At 53.7% G+C, this 16,829-nt stretch overlaps 1 protein-coding gene across 1 annotated transcript in view; it reads right to left on the bottom strand.

Moving 5' to 3' along the window:
- The window catches only part of nat8 (N-acetyltransferase 8), a 43,631-nt gene that overhangs the window by 26,353 nt on the left and 449 nt on the right, over nt 1-16,829 (bottom strand). The gene's annotated exons all lie outside the window — the stretch shown is intronic.

Below are 16,829 nucleotides of genomic sequence, written 5' to 3'. Positions count from 1 at the left end.
ACACTGAGCCCGGTCAGTTCACACACTGACACACACTGAGCCCGGTCTGTTCACACACTGACACACACTGAGCCCACTCTGTTCACACACTGACACACACTGAGTCCACTCTGTTCACACACTGACACACACTGAGCGCACTCTGTTCACACACTGAAACACACTGAGCCCGGTCTGTTCACACACTTACACACACTGAGCCCGGTCTGTTCACACACTGACACACACTGACCCCACTTTGTTCACACACTGACACACACTGAGCACGGTCTGTTCACACACTGACACACACTGAGCCCGGTCTGTTCACACACTGACACACACTGAGCCAACTCTGTTCACACACTGACACACACTGAGCCCACTCTGTTCACACACTGACACACACTGAGCCCACTCTGTTCACACACTGACACACACTGAGCCCGGTCTGTTCACACACTGACACGCACTGAGCCCTGTCTGTTCACCCACTGACACACACTGAGCCCGGTCTGTTCACACACTGACACACACTGAGCCCACTCTGTTCACACACTGACACACACTGAGCCCACTCTGTTCACACACTGACACACACTGAGCCCACTCTGTTCACACCCTGACACACACTGAGCCCAGTCTGTTCACACACTGACACACACTGAGCCCGGTCTGTTCACACACTGACACACACTGAGCCCACTCTGTTCACACAATGACACACACTGAGCCCGGTCTGTTCACACACTGACACACACTGAGCCCACTCTGTTCACACACAGTGACACACACTGAGCCCACTCTGTTCACACAATGACACACACTGAGCCCGGTCTGTTCACACAATGACACATACTGACCCGGTCTGTTCACACACTGACACACACTGAGCTCGGTCTGTTCACACACTGAAACACACTGAGCCCACTCTGTTCACACACTGACACACACTGAGCCCACTCTGTTCACACACTGACACACACTGAGCCCGGTCTGTTCACACACTGACACAGACTGAGCCCACTCTGATCACACACTGACACACACTGAGCCCACTCTGTTCACACACTGACACACACTGAGCCCATTCTGTTCACACACTGACACACACTGAGCCCACTCTGTTCACACACTGACACACACTGAGCCCACTCTGTTCACACACTGACACACACTGAGCCCGGTCTGTTCACACACTGACACACACTTGGCCCACTCTGTTCACACACTGACACACACTGAGCCCACTCTGTTCACACACTGACACACACTGAGCCCGGTCTGTTCACACACAGACACACACTGACCCCACTCTGTTCACACACTGACACACACTGAGCCCACTCTGTTCACACCCTGACACACACTGAGCCCGGTCTGTTCACACACTGACACACACTGAGCCTGGTCTGTTCGCACACTGTCACACACTGAGCCCAGTCTGTTCACACACAGACACACACTGAGCCCACTCTGTTCACACACTGACACACACTGATCCCACTCTGTTCACACAATGACACACACTGAGCCCGGTCTGTTCACACACTGAAACACACTGAGCCCGGTCTGTTCACACACTGACACACACTGAGCACGGGCTGTTCACACACTTACACACACTGAGCCTGGTCTGTTCACACACTGACACACACTGAGCCCGGTCTGTTCACACACTGACACACACTGAGCCCACTCTGTTCACACACTCACACACACTGAGCCCACCCTGTTCACACACTGACACACACTGAGCCCGGTCTGTTCACACACTGACACACACTGAGCCCACTCTGTTCACACACTGACACACACTGAGCCCGGTCTGTTCACACACTGAGCCCACTCTGTTCACACACTGACACACACTGAGCCCACTCTGTTCACACAATGACACAAACTGAGCCCAGTCTGTTCACGCAATGACACACACTGAGCCCCCTCTGTTCACACACTGACACACACTGAGCCCACTCTGTTCACACACTGACACACACTGAGCCCACTCTGTTCACACACTGACACACACTGAGCCCGGTCTGTTCACACACTGACACACACTGAGCCAACTCTGTTCACACACTGACACACACTGAGCCCGGTCTGTTCACACACTGACACACACTGAGCCCATCTGTTCACACACTGACACACACTGAGCCCACTCTTTTCAAACATAGACACACACTGAGCCCACTCTGTTCACACACTGTCACACACTGAGCCCGGTTTGTTCACACACTGACACACACTGAGCCCACTCTGTTCTCACACTGACACACACTGAGCACGGTCTGTTCTCACACTGACACACAATGAGCCCGGTCTGTTCACACACTGTCACGCACTGAGCCCGGTCTGTTCACACACTGACACACACTGAGCCCGTTCTGTTCACACACTGACACACACTGAGCCCACTCTGTTCACACACTGACACACACTGAGCCCACTCTGTTCACACACTGACACACACTGAGCCCACTCTGTTCACACACTGACACACACTGAGCACGGTCTGTTCACACACTGTCACACACTGAGCCCTCTCTGTTCACACAGTGACACACACTGAGCCCACTCTGTTCACACACTGACACACACTGAGCCCACTCTGTTCACACACTGACACACACTGAGCCCACTCTGTTCACACACTGACACACACTGAGCCCAATCTGTTCACACACTGACACACACTGAGCCCACTCTGTTCACACACTGACACACACTGAGCCCACTCTGTTCGCACACAGACACACACTGAGCCCACTCTGTTCACACACTGACACACACTGAGCCCGGTCTGTTCACACACTGACACACACTGAGCCCAATCTGTTCACACACTGACACACACTGAGCCCACTCTGTTCACACACAGACACACACTGAGCCCACTCTGTTCACACACTGACACACACTGAGCCCACTTTGTTCGCACACTGACACACACTGAGCCCGGTCTGTTCACACACTGACACACACTGAGCCCGGTCTGTTCACAAACTGACACACACTGAGCCCGGTCTGTTCACACACTGACACACACTGAGCCCTCTCTGTTCACACACTGACACACACTGAGCCCTCTCTGTTCACACACTGACACACACTGAGCCCACTCTGTTCACACACTGACACACACTGAGCCCACTCTGTTCACACACGGACACATACTGAGCCCACACTGTTCACACACTGACACACACTGAGCCTGGTCTGTTCACACACTGACACACACTGAGCCCACTCTGTTGACACACTGACACACACTGAGCCCTCTCTGTTCACACACTGACACACACTGAGCCCGGTCTGTTCACACACTGACACACACTGAGCCCTCTCTGTTCACACACTGACACACACTGAGCCCACTTTGTTCGCACACTGACACACACTGAGCCCGGTCTGTTCACACACTGACACACACTGAGCCCACTCTTTTCACACACTGACACACACTGAGCCCACTCTGTTCACACACTGACACACACTGAGCCCGGTCTGTTCACAGTCTGACACACACTGAGCCCACTGTGTTCACACACTGACACACACTGAGCCCACTTTGTTCGCACACTGACACACACTGAGCCCGGTCTGTTCACACACTGACACACACTGAGCCCGGTCTGTTCACACACTGACACACACTGAGCCCACTCTGTTCACACACTGACACACACTGAGCCCACTCTGTTCACACACTGACACACACTGAGCCCGGTCTGTTCACACAATGACACACACTGAGCCCACTCTGTTCACACACTGACACACACTGAGCCCACTCTGTTCACACACTGACACACACTGAGCCCACTCTGTTCACATACTGACACACACTGAGACCACTCTGTTCACACACTGACACACGCTGAGCCCACTCTGTTCACACACTGACACACACTGAGCCCGGTCTGTTCACACACTGACACACACTGAGACCACTCTGTTCGCACACTGACACACACTGAGCCCGGTCTGTTCACACACTGACACATACTGAGCCCACTCTGTTCACACACTGACACACACTGAGCCCACTCTGTTCACACACTGACACACACTGAGCCCCGTCTGTTCACACACTGACACACACTGAGCCCACTCTGTTCACACACAGACACACACTGAGCCCACTCTGTTCACACACTGACACACACTGAGCCCACTTTGTTCGCACACTGACACACACTGAGCCCGGTCTGTTCACACACTGACACACACTGAGCCCGGTCTGTTCACAAACTGACACACACTGAGCCCTCTCTGTTCACACACTGACACACACTGAGCCCACTCTGTTCACACACTGACACACACTGAGCCCACTCTGTTCACACACGGACACATACTGAGCCCACACTGTTCACACACTGACACACACTGAGCCTGGTCTGTTCACACACTGACACACACTGAGCCCACTCTGTTGACACACTGACACACACTGAGCCCTCTCTGTTCACACACTGACACACACTGAGCCCGGTCTGTTCACACACTGACACACACTGAGCCCTCTCTGTTCACACACTGACACACACTGAGCCCACTTTGTTCGCACACTGACACACACTGAGCCCGGTCTGTTCACACACTGACACACACTGAGCCCACTCTTTTCACACACTGACACACACTGAGCCCACTCTGTTCACACACTGACACACACTGAGCCCGGTCTGTTCACAGTCTGACACACACTGAGCCCACTGTGTTCACACACTGACACACACTGAGCCCACTTTGTTCGCACACTGACACACACTGAGCCCGGTCTGTTCACACACTGACACACACTGAGCCCGGTCTGTTCACACACTGACACACACTGAGCCCACTCTGTTCACACACTGACACACACTGAGCCCACTCTGTTCACACACTGACACACACTGAGCCCGGTCTGTTCACACAATGACACACACTGAGCCCACTCTGTTCACACACTGACACACACTGAGCCCACTCTGTTCACACACTGACACACACTGAGCCCACTCTGTTCACATACTGACACACACTGAGACCACTCTGTTCACACACTGACACACGCTGAGCCCACTCTGTTCACACACTGACACACACTGAGCCCGGTCTGTTCACACACTGACACACACTGAGACCACTCTGTTCGCACACTGACACACACTGAGCCCGGTCTGTTCACACACTGACACACACTGAGCCCACTCTGTTCGCACACTGACACACACTGAGCCCGGTCTGTTCACACACTGACACACACTGAGCCCACTCTGTTCACACACTGACACATACTGAGCCCACTCTGTTCACACACTGACACACACTGAGCCCACTCTGTTCACACACTGACACACACTGAGCCCGGTCTGTTCACACACTGACACACACTGAGCCCACTCTGCTCACACACTGACACATACTGAGCCCACTCTCTTCACACACTGACACACACTGAGCCCACTCTGTTCACACACTGACACACACTGAGCCCGGTCTGTTCACACACTGACACACACTGAGCCCACTCTGTTCACACACTGACACACACTGAGCCCAGTCTGTTCACACACTGACAAACACTGAGCCCTCTCTGTTCACACACTGACACACACTGAGCCCACTCTGTTCACACACTGACACACACTGAGCCCACTCTGTTCACACACTGACACACACTGAGCCCACTCTGTTCGCACACTGACACACACTGAGCCCGGTCTGTTCACACACTGACACATACTGAGCCCGGTCTGTTCACACACTGACACACACTGAGCCCTCTCTGTTCACACACTGACACACACTGAGCCCACTTTGTTCGCACACTGACACACACTGAGCCCACTCTGTTCACACACTGACACACACTGAGCCCACTCTGTTCACACACTGTCTCACACTGAGCCCGGTCTGTTCACACACTGACACACACTGAGCCCACTCTTTTCACACACTGACACACACTGAGCCCACTCTGTTCACACACTGACACACACTGAGCCCGGTCTGTTCACACACTGACACACACTGAGCCCACTCTGTTCACACAGTGACAAACACTGAGCCCGGTCTGTTCACACACTGACACACACTGAGCCCACTCTGTTCACACACTGACACACACTGAGCCCACTCTGTTCACACACTGACACACGCTGAGCCCACTCTGTTCACACACTGACACACACTGAGCCCGGTCTGTTCACACACTGACACACACTGAGACCACTCTGTTCGCACACTGACACACACTGAGCCCGGTCTGTTCACACACTGACACATACTGAGCCCACTCTGTTCACACACTGACACACACTGAGCCCGGTCTGTTCACACACTGACACACACTGAGCCCGGTCTGTTCACACACTGACACATACTGAGCCCACTCTGTTCACACACTGACACACACTGAGCCCACTCTGTTCACACACTGACACACACTGAGCCCGGTCTGTTCACACACTGACACACACTGAGCCCACTCTGCTCACACACTGACACATACTGAGCCCACTCTCTTCACACACTGACACACACTGAGCCCACTCTGTTCACACACTGACACACACTGAGCCCGGTCTGTTCACACACTGACACACACTGAGCCCACTCTGTTCACACACTGACACACACTGAGCCCACTCTGTTCACACACTGACACACACTGAGCCCACTCTGTTCACACACTGACACACACTGAGCCCTCTCTGTTCACACACTGACACACACTGAGCCCACTCTGTTCACACACTGACACACACTGAGCCCACTCTGTTCACACACTGACACACACTGAGCCCGGTCTGTTCACACTCTGACACACACTGAGCCCACTCTGTTCGCACACTGACACACACTGAGCCCGGTCTGTTCACACACTGACACATACTGAGCCCACTCTGTTCACACACTGACACACACTGAGCCCACTCTGTTCACACACTGACACACACTGAGACCACTCTGTTCACACACTGACACACACTGAGCCCGGTCTGTTCACACACTGTCACACACTGAGCCCGGTCTGTTCACACACTGACAAACACTGAGCCCTCTCTGTTCACACACTGACACACACTGAGCCCACTCTGTTCACACACTGACACACACTGAGCCCACTCTGTTCACACACTGACACACACTGAGCCCACTCTGTTCGCACACTGACACACACTGAGCCCGGTCTGTTCACACACTGACACATACTGAGCCCGGTCTGTTCACACACTGACACACACTGAGCCCTCACTGTTCACACACTGACACACACTGAGCCCACTTTGTTCGCACACTGACACACACTGAGCCCACTCTGTTCACACACTGACACACACTGAGCCCACTCTGTTCACACACTGTCTCACACTGAGCCCACTCTTTTCACACACTGACACACACTGAGCCCACTCTGTTCACACACTGACACACACTGAGCCCGGTCTGTTCACACACTGACACACACTGAGCCCGGTCTGTTCACACAGTGAGAAACACTGAGCCCGGTCTGTTCACACACTGACACACACTGAGCCCACTCTGTTCACACACTGACACACACTGAGCCCACTCTGTTCGCACACTGACACACACTGAGCCCGGTCTGTTCACACACTGACACATACTGAGCCCACTCTGTTCACACACTGACACACACTGAGCCCGCTCTGTTCACACACTGTCACACACTGAGCCCGGTCTGTTCACACACTGACACACACTGAGCCCACTCTGTTCACACACTGACACACACTGAGTCCGGTCTGTTCACACACTGACACACACTGAGCCCACTCTGTTCACACACTGACACACACTGAGCCCACTCTGTTCACACACTGACACACACTGAGTCCGGTCTGTTCACACACTGACACACACTGAGCCCTCTCTGTTCACACACTGACATACACTGAGCCCGGTCTGTTCACACACTGACACACACTGAGCCCTCTCTGTTCACACACTGACACACACTGAGCCCGGTCTGTTCACACACTGACACACACTGAGCCCGGTCTGTTCACAAACTGACACACACTGAGCCCTCTCTGTTCACACACTGACACACACTGAGCCCACTCTGTTCACACACTGACACACACTGAGCCCACTCTGTTCACACACGGACACATACTGAGCCCACACTGTTCACACACTGACACACACTGAGCCTGGTCTGTTCACACACTGACACACACTGAGCCCTCTCTGTTCACACACTGACACACACTGAGCCCGGTCTGTTCACACACTGACACACACTGAGCCCTCTCTGTTCACACACTGACACACACTGAGCCCACTTTGTTCACACACTGACACACACTGAGCCCGGTCTGTTCACACACTGACACACACTGAGCCCACTCTTTTCACACACTGACACACACTGAGCCCACTCTGTTCACACACTGACACACACTGAGCCCGGTCTGTTCACAGTCTGACACACACTGAGCCCACTGTGTTCACACACTGACACGCACTGAGCCCACTTTGTTCGCACACTGACACACACTGAGCCCGGTCTGTTCACACACTGACACACACTGAGCCCGGTCTGTTCACACACTGACACACACTGAGCCCACTCTGTTCACACACTGACACACACTGAGCCCACTCTGTTCACACACTGACACACACTGAGCCCGGTCTGTTCACACAATGACACACACTGAGCCCACTCTGTTCACACACTGACACACACTGAGCCCACTCTGTTCACACACTGACACACACTGAGCCCACTCTGTTCACACACTGACACACACTGAGTCCGGTCTGTTCACACACTGACACACACTGAGCCCTCTCTGTTCACACACTGACATACACTGAGCCCGGTCTGTTCACACACTGACACACACTGAGCCCTCTCTGTTCACACACTGACACACACTGAGCCCGGTCTGTTCACACACTGACACACACTGAGCCCGGTCTGTTCACAAACTGACACACACTGAGCCCTCTCTGTTCACACACTGACACACACTGAGCCCACTCTGTTCACACACTGACACACACTGAGCCCACTCTGTTCACACACGGACACATACTGAGCCCACACTGTTCACACACTGACACACACTGAGCCTGGTCTGTTCACACACTGACACACACTGAGCCCTCTCTGTTCACACACTGACACACACTGAGCCCGGTCTGTTCACACACTGACACACACTGAGCCCTCTCTGTTCACACACTGACACACACTGAGCCCACTTTGTTCGCACACTGACACACACTGAGCCCGGTCTGTTCACACACTGACACACACTGAGCCCACTCTTTTCACACACTGACACACACTGAGCCCACTCTGTTCACACACTGACACACACTGAGCCCGGTCTGTTCACAGTCTGACACACACTGAGCCCACTGTGTTCACACACTGACACGCACTGAGCCCACTTTGTTCGCACACTGACACACACTGAGCCCGGTCTGTTCACACACTGACACACACTGAGCCCGGTCTGTTCACACACTGACACACACTGAGCCCACTCTGTTCACACACTGACACACACTGAGCCCACTCTGTTCACACACTGACACACACTGAGCCCGGTCTGTTCACACAATGACACACACTGAGCCCACTCTGTTCACACACTGACACACACTGAGCCCACTCTGTTCACACACTGACACACACTGAGCCCACTCTGTTCACATACTGACACACACTGAGACCACTCTGTTCACACACTGACACACGCTGAGCCCACTCTGTTCACACACTGACACACACTGAGCCCGGTCTGTTCACACACTGACACACACTGAGACCACTCTGTTCGCACACTGACACACACTGAGCCCGGTCTGTTCACACACTGACACATACTGAGCCCACTCTGTTCACACACTGACACACACTGAGCCCGGTCTGTTCACACACTGACACACACTGAGCCCGGTCTGTTCACACACTGACACATACTGAGCCCACTCTGTTCACACACTGACACACACTGAGCCCACTCTGTTCACACACTGACACACACTGAGCCCGGTCTGTTCACACACTGACACACACTGAGCCCACTCTGCTCACACACTGACACATACTGAGCCCACTCTCTTCACACACTGACACACACTGAGCCCACTCTGTTCACACACTGACACACACTGAGCCCGGTCTGTTCACACACTGACACACACTGAGCCCACTCTGTTCACACACTGACACACACTGAGCCCACTCTGTTCACACACTGACACACACTGAGCCCACTCTGTTCACACACTGACACACACTGAGCCCTCTCTGTTCACACACTGACACACACTGAGCCCACTCTGTTCACACACTGACACACACTGAGCCCACTCTGTTCACACACTGACACACACTGAGCCCGGTCTGTTCACAGTCTGACACACACTGAGCCCACTCTGTTCGCACACTGACACACACTGAGCCCGGTCTGTTCACACACTGACACATACTGAGCCCACTCTGTTCACACACTGACACACACTGAGCCCACTCTGTTCACACACTGACACACACTGAGACCACTCTGTTCACACACTGACACACACTGAGCCCACTCTGTTCACACACTGACACACACTGAGCCCACTCTGTTCACACACTGACACACACTGAGCCCTCTCTGTTCACACACTGTCACACACTGAGCCCGGTCTGTTCACACACTGACAAACACTGAGCCCTCTCTGTTCACACACTGACACACACTGAGCCCACTCTGTTCACACACTGACACACACTGAGCCCACTCTGTTCACACACTGACACACACTGAGCCCACTCTGTTCACACACTGACACACACTGAGCCCACTCTGTTCGCACACTGACACACACTGAGCCCGGTCTGTTCACACACTGACACATACTGAGCCCGGTCTGTTCACACACTGACACACACTGAGCCCTCTCTGTTCATACACTGACACACACTGAGCCCACTTTGTTCGCACACTGACACACACTGAGCCCACTCTGTTCACACACTGACACACACTGAGCCCACTCTGTTCACACTCTGTCTCACACTGAGCCCGGTCTGTTCACACACTGACACACACTGAGCCCACTCTTTTCACACACTGACACACACTGAGCCCACTCTGTTCACACACTGACACACACTGAGCCCGGTCTGTTCACACACTGACACACACTGAGCCCACTCTGTTCACACAGTGACAAACACTGAGCCCGGTCTGTTCACACACTGACACACACTGAGCCCACTCTGTTCACACACTGACACACACTGAGCCCACTCTGTTCACACACTGACACACGCTGAGCCCACTCTGTTCACACACTGACACACACTGAGCCCGGTCTGTTCACACACTGACACACACTGAGACCACTCTGTTCGCACACTGACACACACTGAGCCCGGTCTGTTCACACACTGACACATACTGAGCCCACTCTGTTCACACACTGACACACACTGAGCCCGGTCTGTTCACACACTGACACACACTGAGCCCGGTCTGTTCACACACTGACACATACTGAGCCCACTCTGTTCACACACTGACACACACTGAGCCCACTCTGTTCACACACTGACACACACTGAGCCCGGTCTGTTCACACACTGACACACACTGAGCCCACTCTGCTCACACACTGACACATACTGAGCCCACTCTCTTCACACACTGACACACACTGAGCCCACTCTGTTCACACACTGACACACACTGAGCCCTCTCTGTTCACACACTGACACACACTGAGCCCGGTCTGTTCACACACTGACACACACTGAGCCCTCTCTGTTCACACACTGACACACACTGAGCCCACTTTGTTCGCACACTGACACACACTGAGCCCGGTCTGTTCACACACTGACACACACTGAGCCCACTCTTTTCACACACTGACACACACTGAGCCCACTCTGTTCACACACTGACACACACTGAGCCCGGTCTGTTCACAGTCTGACACACACTGAGCCCACTGTGTTCACACACTGACACGCACTGAGCCCACTTTGTTCGCACACTGACACACACTGAGCCCGGTCTGTTCACACACTGACACACACTGAGCCCGGTCTGTTCACACACTGACACACACTGAGCCCACTCTGTTCACACACTGACACACACTGAGCCCACTCTGTTCACACACTGACACACACTGAGCCCGGTCTGTTCACACAATGACACACACTGAGCCCACTCTGTTCACACACTGACACACACTGAGCCCACTCTGTTCACACACTGACACACACTGAGCCCACTCTGTTCACACACTGACACACACTGAGTCCGGTCTGTTCACACACTGACACACACTGAGCCCTCTCTGTTCACACACTGACATACACTGAGCCCGGTCTGTTCACACACTGACACACACTGAGCCCTCTCTGTTCACACACTGACACACACTGAGCCCGGTCTGTTCACACACTGACACACACTGAGCCCGGTCTGTTCACAAACTGACACACACTGAGCCCTCTCTGTTCACACACTGACACACACTGAGCCCACTCTGTTCACACACTGACACACACTGAGCCCACTCTGTTCACACACGGACACATACTGAGCCCACACTGTTCACACACTGACACACACTGAGCCTGGTCTGTTCACACACTGACACACACTGAGCCCTCTCTGTTCACACACTGACACACACTGAGCCCGGTCTGTTCACACACTGACACACACTGAGCCCTCTCTGTTCACACACTGACACACACTGAGCCCACTTTGTTCGCACACTGACACACACTGAGCCCGGTCTGTTCACACACTGACACACACTGAGCCCACTCTTTTCACACACTGACACACACTGAGCCCACTCTGTTCACACACTGACACACACTGAGCCCGGTCTGTTCACAGTCTGACACACACTGAGCCCACTGTGTTCACACACTGACACGCACTGAGCCCACTTTGTTCGCACACTGACACACACTGAGCCCGGTCTGTTCACACACTGACACACACTGAGCCCGGTCTGTTCACACACTGACACACACTGAGCCCACTCTGTTCACACACTGACACACACTGAGCCCACTCTGTTCACACACTGACACACACTGAGCCCGGTCTGTTCACACAATGACACACACTGAGCCCACTCTGTTCACACACTGACACACACTGAGCCCACTCTGTTCACACACTGACACACACTGAGCCCACTCTGTTCACATACTGACACACACTGAGACCACTCTGTTCACACACTGACACACGCTGAGCCCACTCTGTTCACACACTGACACACACTGAGCCCGGTCTGTTCACACACTGACACACACTGAGACCACTCTGTTCGCACACTGACACACACTGAGCCCGGTCTGTTCACACACTGACACATACTGAGCCCACTCTGTTCACACACTGACACACACTGAGCCCGGTCTGTTCACACACTGACACACACTGAGCCCGGTCTGTTCACACACTGACACATACTGAGCCCACTCTGTTCACACACTGACACACACTGAGCCCACTCTGTTCACACACTGACACACACTGAGCCCGGTCTGTTCACACACTGACACACACTGAGCCCACTCTGCTCACACACTGACACATACTGAGCCCACTCTCTTCACACACTGACACACACTGAGCCCACTCTGTTCACACACTGACACACACTGAGCCCGGTCTGTTCACACACTGACACACACTGAGCCCACTCTGTTCACACACTGACACACACTGAGCCCACTCTGTTCACACACTGACACACACTGAGCCCACTCTGTTCACACACTGACACACACTGAGCCCTCTCTGTTCACACACTGACACACACTGAGCCCACTCTGTTCACACACTGACACACACTGAGCCCACTCTGTTCACACACTGACACACACTGAGCCCGGTCTGTTCACAGTCTGACACACACTGAGCCCACTCTGTTCGCACACTGACACACACTGAGCCCGGTCTGTTCACACACTGACACATACTGAGCCCACTCTGTTCACACACTGACACACACTGAGCCCACTCTGTTCACACACTGACACACACTGAGACCACTCTGTTCACACACTGACACACACTGAGCCCACTCTGTTCACACACTGACACACACTGAGCCCACTCTGTTCACACACTGACACACACTGAGCCCTCTCTGTTCACACACTGTCACACACTGAGCCCGGTCTGTTCACACACTGACAAACACTGAGCCCTCTCTGTTCACACACTGACACACACTGAGCCCACTCTGTTCACACACTGACACACACTGAGCCCACTCTGTTCACACACTGACACACACTGAGCCCACTCTGTTCACACACTGACACACACTGAGCCCACTCTGTTCGCACACTGACACACACTGAGCCCGGTCTGTTCACACACTGACACATACTGAGCCCGGTCTGTTCACACACTGACACACACTGAGCCCTCTCTGTTCATACACTGACACACACTGAGCCCACTTTGTTCGCACACTGACACACACTGAGCCCACTCTGTTCACACACTGACACACACTGAGCCCACTCTGTTCACACTCTGTCTCACACTGAGCCCGGTCTGTTCACACACTGACACACACTGAGCCCACTCTTTTCACACACTGACACACACTGAGCCCACTCTGTTCACACACTGACACACACTGAGCCCGGTCTGTTCACACACTGACACACACTGAGCCCACTCTGTTCACACAGTGACAAACACTGAGCCCGGTCTGTTCACACACTGACACACACTGAGCCCACTCTGTTCACACACTGACACACACTGAGCCCACTCTGTTCACACACTGACACACGCTGAGCCCACTCTGTTCACACACTGACACACACTGAGCCCGGTCTGTTCACACACTGACACACACTGAGACCACTCTGTTCGCACACTGACACACACTGAGCCCGGTCTGTTCACACACTGACACATACTGAGCCCACTCTGTTCACACACTGACACACACTGAGCCCGGTCTGTTCACACACTGACACACACTGAGCCCGGTCTGTTCACACACTGACACATACTGAGCCCACTCTGTTCACACACTGACACACACTGAGCCCACTCTGTTCACACACTGACACACACTGAGCCCGGTCTGTTCACACACTGACACACACTGAGCCCACTCTGCTCACACACTGACACATACTGAGCCCACTCTCTTCACACACTGACACACACTGAGCCCACTCTGTTCACACACTGACACACACTGAGCCCGGTCTGTTCACACACTGACACACACTGAGCCCACTCTGTTCACACACTGACACACACTGAGCCCACTCTGTTCACACACTGACACACACTGAGCCCACTCTGTTCACACACTGACACACACTGAGCCCTCTCTGTTCACACACTGACACACACTGAGCCCACTCTGTTCACACACTGACACACACTGAGCCCACTCTGTTCACACACTGACACACACTGAGCCCGGTCTGTTCACACTCTGACACACACTGAGCCCACTCTGTTCGCACACTGACACACACTGAGCCCGGTCTGTTCACACACTGACACATACTGAGCCCACTCTGTTCACATCCTGACACACACTGAGCCCACTCTGTTCACACACTGACACACACTGAGACCACTCTGTTCACACACTGACACACACTGAGCCCACTCTGTTCACACACTGACACACACTGAGCCCGGTCTGTTCACACACTGTCACACACTGAGCCCGGTCTGTTCACACACTGACAAACACTGAGCCCTCTCTGTTCACACACTGACACACACTGAGCCCACTCTGTTCACACACTGACACACACTGAGCCCACTCTGTTCACACACTGACACACACTGAGCCCACTCTGTTCGCACACTGACACACACTGAGCCCGGTCTGTTCACACACTGACACATACTGAGCCCGGTCTGTTCACACACTGACACACACTGAGCCCTCTCTGTTCACACACTGACACACACTGAGCCCACTTTGTTCGCACACTGACACACACTGAGCCCACTCTGTTCACACACTGACACACACTGAGCCCACTCTGTTCACACACTGTCTCACACTGAGCCCACTCTTTTCACACACTGACACACACTGAGCCCACTCTGTTCACACACTGACACACACTGAGCCCGGTCTGTTCACACACTGACACACACTGAGCCCGGTCTGTTCACACAGTGACAAACACTGAGCCCGGTCTGTTCACACACTGACACACACTGAGCCCACTCTGTTCACACACTGACACACACTGAGCCCACTCTGTTCGCACACTGACACACACTGAGCCCGGTCTGTTCACACACTGACACATACTGAGCCCACTCTGTTCACACACTGACACACACTGAGCCCGCTCTGTTCACACACTGTCACACACTGAGCCCGGTCTGTTCACACACTGACACACACTGAGCCCACTCTGTTCACACACTGACACACACTGAGTCCGGTCTGTTCACACACTGACACACACTGAGCCCGGTCTGTTCACACACTGACACACACTGAGCCCACTCTGTTCACACACTGACATACACTGAGTCCGGTCTGTTCACACACTGACACACACTGAGCCCTCTCTGTTCACACACTGACATACACTGAGCCCGGTCTGTTCACACACTGACACACACTGAGCCCTCTCTGTTCACACACTGACACACACTGAGCCCGGTATGTTCACACACTGACACACACTGAGCCCACTCTGTCCACACACTGACACACACTGAGCCCGGTCTGTTCACACACTGACACACACTGAGCCCACTCTGTTCACACACTCACACACACTGAGCCCGGTATGTTCACACACTGACACACACTCA

This window comes from Chiloscyllium punctatum, chromosome 1 (assembly GCF_047496795.1).
Source record: "Chiloscyllium punctatum isolate Juve2018m chromosome 1, sChiPun1.3, whole genome shotgun sequence".
Classification (NCBI taxonomy): domain Eukaryota; kingdom Metazoa; phylum Chordata; class Chondrichthyes; order Orectolobiformes; family Hemiscylliidae; genus Chiloscyllium; species Chiloscyllium punctatum.
This window is presented reverse-complemented; position numbering and strand designations above follow the sequence as displayed.